Below are 6,558 nucleotides of genomic sequence, written 5' to 3'. Positions count from 1 at the left end.
CGGAAAGATTACCATTAACAGTTTATGAGAAACCTGTCGTTGAATGGATAATATATGGCACCATCTCGATACCAGTGACGCTTTTCCAATTTCAGTATTGTCTACAGCATATACCAGCAGGCCTGTATGAAAGGTTGGGTAAAGGATACATTAAGTCAACCTGGACTTTACCATACACACACAGATGTTGGAGTGGGGGAAAAGAGGTATTTCTTAGTACAAAAAATTGTAAAATCTCACTAAGGGGTACACTTTTATGTGAAGGTATTAATTTACATGGAGCCTGTGAAGGTTCTTTACATAACCTTTCTTGCCACATGCACGGTACTCCAGCAGCCGTGAAAGACCCTATTTTAAGGCAGCTTTCCAATTGGAGCTACGTGATGCTCAATGATCACAGCTGTTGTGGCATGTTGCCAGGGAAAGCCTATCTGGTTAGTGTGTCGGCCAGGGTCACTTGTTGTATGCAAGTATTGTATCCAAAGAGTAACACAGACAGGGAGACAGCGTTATGACCTTCATTGAATGTCTCTTCTATACGAATTGATACTTTAAGGAGAATGAAAGCCATTCTTTTGCAAAAAACGGTGCCACTGACCTCGTCTAGAGAAACGTATGAATTGCAAGTTGCAAGGACTTCTGCAGAGATATGGCAAGTCCAGTCGCCAACGATACCCAGACTACCATGGAACAAGCCCTCCTAGCCATGCGGTATCGTGAAAGAATTACACAGATTCTTGGCTTGGCTCGTTTAAGAGATCTGAATACCACTTGGTTCCTTTCATTCGAGCAAATCTGGCAAGATTGCATCTTACCTGTTCTGAGATGCCTGCTTTGCGGAGAAGAATGCATGTTAGACATCTGTCTTACACTCCCATCAGCACTGCCAACGGATGTTGACGCCTTGCTAGGTCCGGTAACGACTCATGCATCGTGTTGCCCCCAACGGCTGCCAATCCTAATGACGGCATTCTTTGAGATCTCACCAGCAAATCCAGCTATTGGTGAGGTACGTGGAACAACAGGCACACAGGTACCATCTACATCGAACATTGCTAATGCGAATGACGCTGACGGCGATCGTTCACATCTATGCACATTTGATCTACTTGATGAAGTAGTTCCACTTTCACCAACTGTGGTAGACGGATTTTTTGCCAGCTTAGATGATTTGATGTTTTCTCCCGACACCGAGAATAACTTTTGAAAGTGCACACAGCGTTCCATGAACTCTGAAATTCAGCCTTCGGTTTTTCAAAACAAACCCTCTAATTTGGGAACTGTATGTTTCGGCAATCTACATTTGAATTTTTTCTCTTTTTCCTTTTTCAGAATAGAATTTTATTACCTTGGCACAAAGTAATCTCCTTAAAGTAGAACTATTCTTAGAGAACAAGACATTCATTTGATACTTCCTATAGACAAATATTTGGCATTATCTCATGAAAACGATAACAGTTTATATATCATGCTATGGAATGGTTTCGACCATTTTCTTCTGTAAATTTAGAGCCATTTCATAACTGTCATTTTATGTTTTATTTAGAGAGCATTTTTAATGACAACTATTGCTTGTAAAATGTGTGCAGGAAAAATACTCATGTATGTGTATAAATCATGTTTAATGCATTTCATGTATTTTGGGTAGGATTATGGACACATGCTTTAGTTATGTTTTTTAGGCTTATAGATTTAGTAATATTAGACATAATACATGAAGTGGGTGTTGTATAGCGTTTTAGGACCCTAGTGTAATCTTCCCGATTCATGCCCTTATATAAAAATCACAACCATATTAAGACATAGCTCAAGTAGTCCTAATATGGCTTGGCTACTTCCACTGGTTCCGAAAATCTATAACGATTTCTTGGAAAAACCCTCCGTCAGCAGTCAGGGACTTCCCCCTGCATGAATATTAACTTATCCAAGAAATCATGGAGTTTTCAGAGAATCAAGTCTCTATTGACCTTATGTCCAATTTTACATCAAAATCGGCACCTTCAAAGTATAAATATGCCCACACTTGTCCAAACAAACACACAGTGGTTTGGAGCAGTTCGACTATCTACTTGCCCGATGCCCTGCTGCAGAAAGTGCCGAAGGAAGCCGACCCTCTAGCTGACGCACTGAGAGACGCTGTTCTTTCTCCAGCTGAGAAATCCAGCTCCAGTGTTTCCAGGCTACCCTTGCGGGTTGCTGGGAAATTGAGTCCTGAGAGAGAGATACAAGACCTCTTACATTCTAAAACCAAGGTACAGAGCTGATTAGACCCTAAGAGAATTCTTGGAATAGATTCTTGGCAAAAGAATACTAAACTTAAGCTACACCTCACTTACTTTCTCCCTTGTACTAGACGTAGGTTAGGTACACCGGGGTAGGCGTATTTTAGAAGCACCAGTTGAGTACTTTTAGTCATTATTTGTCACTCTATGTATTTTATGCATTTTAGGTATTCTATGGCTTATAAACCATATCATACTATTACAATATTATTTTGTAATACTCCTTTTACTGTACGCACTTTACTTCATGTTAAGTATTGCGATTGTAGCAGTTCATTTCTTATGCTTGAGAAGGAAGACTCTTCAATAAACACCCTTTTATTGAAAACGCCCATCTCTCTATTTCTCTGCACCTCTGGTGAAACTAAGCATGCACGATTGACTGAGTGAAATAACTGTCTATTGTTTCCGCGACTCTAGAGATTGATTTCTTATTCTTGGGAAACAAAGTTGTCATGTTTTAAGCGGTTGTCAGAAACTAATCCATTCTTGTTCATTCGAGAAAGTTTCTAGTGACCTCTGAGCTAGCTGACATACACACAATTAAGTTTAGTATATTCAGTAGAGACCTAGTTGACTTCAGTCCTACGTCTAAACTATAAGATACACTATTCCAATGCGCAGAGCCTATTGGGAATATAGGAACTACACTACAGTACCTATAGTTTGGAAACTCAGCTATTACAAAAAAACACCAATTTGAAACATAAATGCAAGTGAAACTCAACTTTTCGTATGTCAGGAAAAGTAAAAAACTTAAGACTCTTGAGCGGTGTAATGGCATTCAATAATATTTTGCAGTACCGGTGATGTCACCAGGGCTGTCCCCGAGGTATTGTTACATTTTTAATACCATAACCTTTCACCTGTGAATACAATGATACACACTATGAGTCTGTTCAAAAAGTCATGGTAGAAAATCAGAAACCTACTTCCATATGTCTTCTGTTACATTAGCAGGATTTTTCGACCCTTTTCAGCATTCACAAACATACCTTGTTTACTTCCATTGACAAACATTAATGGGCACACAATGCTGTGATTGTGGGCAAATTGCTTAATCTCCTGGTGCCTGTAAGCAGTGAATGCGACCTTTTGCAATGTAACTGGAGCTCATGCAAAACGCTCCAATATAGCCTTAAGGTCGAGTTCACTTAAAAGCTGCAAAAAATGCACAGAGGCAAAACAAATCCTTAACATAATAAAAGACAAAAAGATGGTCGTTTCCTAGCTAGTTTGTCCAAAGTGAAACACGAAAACCTGGGTAAATCGTGGCATCACCGCTTAAATTATATGATCTTGGGCAAATATTTTATTTCACCAAAACTCTTTATTCTTCATTATCGTGCATCATAAAACTCCTTCCTACTCTCGCTATGGTCCCCTGGTACTGTCAGCCCGTCCATATCCGCACTACTGGCTCAGCTAGGGCTACTATGCTGTCCTCCCTCCTCACCCCCTTCCACCATTTCCATCCGCCCTCCCCCCCCCCCGTCTGTTTCATGTACTCCGGCCTTTAACACCACGGCCACGCTACTAAACACTCGATCTGCTGTTAGCCATCAGTACGAACTATACGATTATATCGACACTCATAAACCCGATCTCCTGTTCTTAACGGAGACCTGGTTTAAGGCTGACTCCCTGCCCAACGTCTTAGCTGCACTTCCCCTTGGCTACTCGGCTCTTCGAGCAGACCGGCCAGAGGGCAGGAGAGGCGGTGGAGTGGCCCTGATAGCTCGCACTGACCTTCAGGTACAGATTCTTCCCTCCCCCCCCATCCCCGAAGTGGACTACTTGGTCGTCCGCTCCAACTCCCAATCCTCCCCCCTAACCTCTGTTTTAATTTACCGCCCCCCTCACCCCTCCCCCACTTTTGTTTCTAACCTCCAGGACATACTGGCAACGCTGGTAGTGAACAACTCCTCAGTGCTAGTCTTAGGTGACTTAAATTTCTGGCCTAATGACCCTGCCGAGAGCCCCTTATCCAAAGATTTCACCGACCTCATGCTCAGTCTCAATTTCACTCCTCACATCCACAGCCCCACTCACATTCAAGGCCATTCACTCGATCAGGTTTGGACCTTGAATATCCCTACTACTCCCCCCACTATTTCCCCTTGTCCCTGGTCTGACCATTTTCTAATCTCTTTTTCCCTTGCCTTAGCCCCCATTACCAAGCCCCCTCTTCCTAAGAACATCTGGGCCAGAAAATGGGGCAAAGTCGATTTGCCATCCTTCTGCTCTTCGCTAGCCAGCACTAGCCCTGACCTTTCAGGCCTCGCCGCCTCTGCCCAACTAGACTCCATCAACAACTGGTTGACCCACACGGGCGACGCCTTCGCCCCCTTTAGGCGTATTACGGTCAAGCGAGCCCACGCCGCCAACCGATGGTTCACTCCCACTCTTAAGGAGAAAAAGCTGGCCGCACGTAGGGCAGAACGAGCATGGAGGAAAGCATACTGTCCTTCTTTAAAATCCAACTATCTTTCTGTGCTCAAGGAATATAAGCAGAGCATCCTTGATGCCAAGACCCTATTCTACTCTAATAGAATACTGTCAGCTGAGTCCCAGTCAAAGGAAATTTTCGCCACAGTGCACGAGCTCGCGTCATCCAACAGAGTCTCGGCCTCTATTCCACCTTCTCAATCCCTCTGCGACTCGCTTAACGACTTCTTTGTGGACAAGGTGATAAAGATCAAGGCTAACATCCTTCCCCCTTCCCCTACCTTCACCAATCCCTCCCCCCCCCCGCTTCCTCCAAACTCACCTCTATCCCTCCTCTGACCACAGCCACGCTTTTCCCCCTGCTTCACAGGGTGAAGTCAGGCTCCCCCCTAGATTTCGCCCCTGCTCACATCTTGAGAGAAATCTTCCTAACATGCCCATCCCCACCCCTCACACTTCTAAATGATTCTCTTAGTAATGGAGTGGTTCCCGCCCCTCACAAATTTGCTGCCGTTATTCCCATTCTAAAAAAGGCTGGTGCGGACCCTTCATCCCCTTCCAACTATCGTCCCATTTCCCTCCTCCCCTACCTGGGTAAGGTTCTAGAAACCCACGTCACCGCCACCCTGAGCTCCCACGTGGAAACCAACCACTGCCTTTCCCCTCGGCAGGCGGGCTTTCGCCCCCTCCATTCTACGGAAAAGGTAGTGGTTTCAGTTATGGACAGCCTACGAGAGGGCATTGACACCAATCTCCCTCAGGCCCTCATCCTTTTAGATCTATCCGCCGCTTTTGACACGGTGGACCATTCCACCTTACTTACCCGTGTCAAGGCGGCGGGCATAGAGGGTCTAGCCTTCGCTTGGCTTGAGTCCTTTCTAAGCGGTAGAGCTCAGGCAGTCCATCTTACCGGTTTCACTGCGGCCTCCCACAAGGTGACGTGTGGGGTCCCCCAGGGTTCTTCACTCTCCCCCCTTCTGTTTAATTTATACATCTTTCCCCTCATTTTTATGTTACAGCAGCTCGAGGTCACGGTGTACAACTACGCCGATGACCTCCAGCTTATTTTTAACCTCTCTCATTCTCCTTCATCCTTCCAGAATGTTCAAACTGTCATGTTGTTCATTCAGGATTGGATGAATTGCAACCACCTCAAACTCAACCCGGACAAGACTGAACTAGTCTTGACCGGAGGTGGTTGCAGTCCTTGGTCCCCTTCTCACTGGCCCTCCCCACTCGGTGCTCCCCCACTCCCGGTCCCTAAAGTCAAAACCCTTGGTATCTTCCTCAATCCCTCACTTTCTGTTCACTCACAGGTTAGTTCTGTTGTTTCCTCTTGTTTCTTTTCCCTCAGAACCATTAGGAAGATCTCTCGGTTTTTTTCACTCCCCGCCCTTAAGATCATAGTACTGGCGATGGTGTTGTCGCGCCTTGATTACGGCAACATCATTTACAACGGTGCGCCTGCCTACGCCATTCACCGGCTGCAATTAGTGCAGAACCAGGCGGCCCGACTTATCTACGGCCTGCCTAAATATCATCGGGCCACCCCTTTACTGCAGGCACTGCACTGGCTGCCGGTGAAAGAACGGGCCTTGTTCAAGCTTGGGTGCCTTACCTTCCAGGCCAGAATGGGCACTGCACCAGAGTTCATTTGCTCGGCTATCAAGCCCTACACCCCAGGAAGAGAGCTTCGTTCCTCTCACCTGGCCCTCTTAACTGTCCCCCGTTTCAAAAAGAAAAAGGCTGGTGGCACCAAGTTTTCTGTTTTGGCCCCTGCATTTTGGAACTCCCTGCCCGCTGCACTCCGCACAACATCCTCTTACAC

The sequence above is a fragment of the Lissotriton vulgaris genome, unplaced genomic scaffold, assembly GCF_964263255.1.
Source record: "Lissotriton vulgaris unplaced genomic scaffold, aLisVul1.2 SCAFFOLD_2956, whole genome shotgun sequence".
Classification (NCBI taxonomy): Eukaryota; Metazoa; Chordata; class Amphibia; order Caudata; family Salamandridae; genus Lissotriton; species Lissotriton vulgaris.
The sequence above is the reverse complement of the archived record's forward strand: the minus strand, read 5'-3'. Positions refer to the sequence as shown.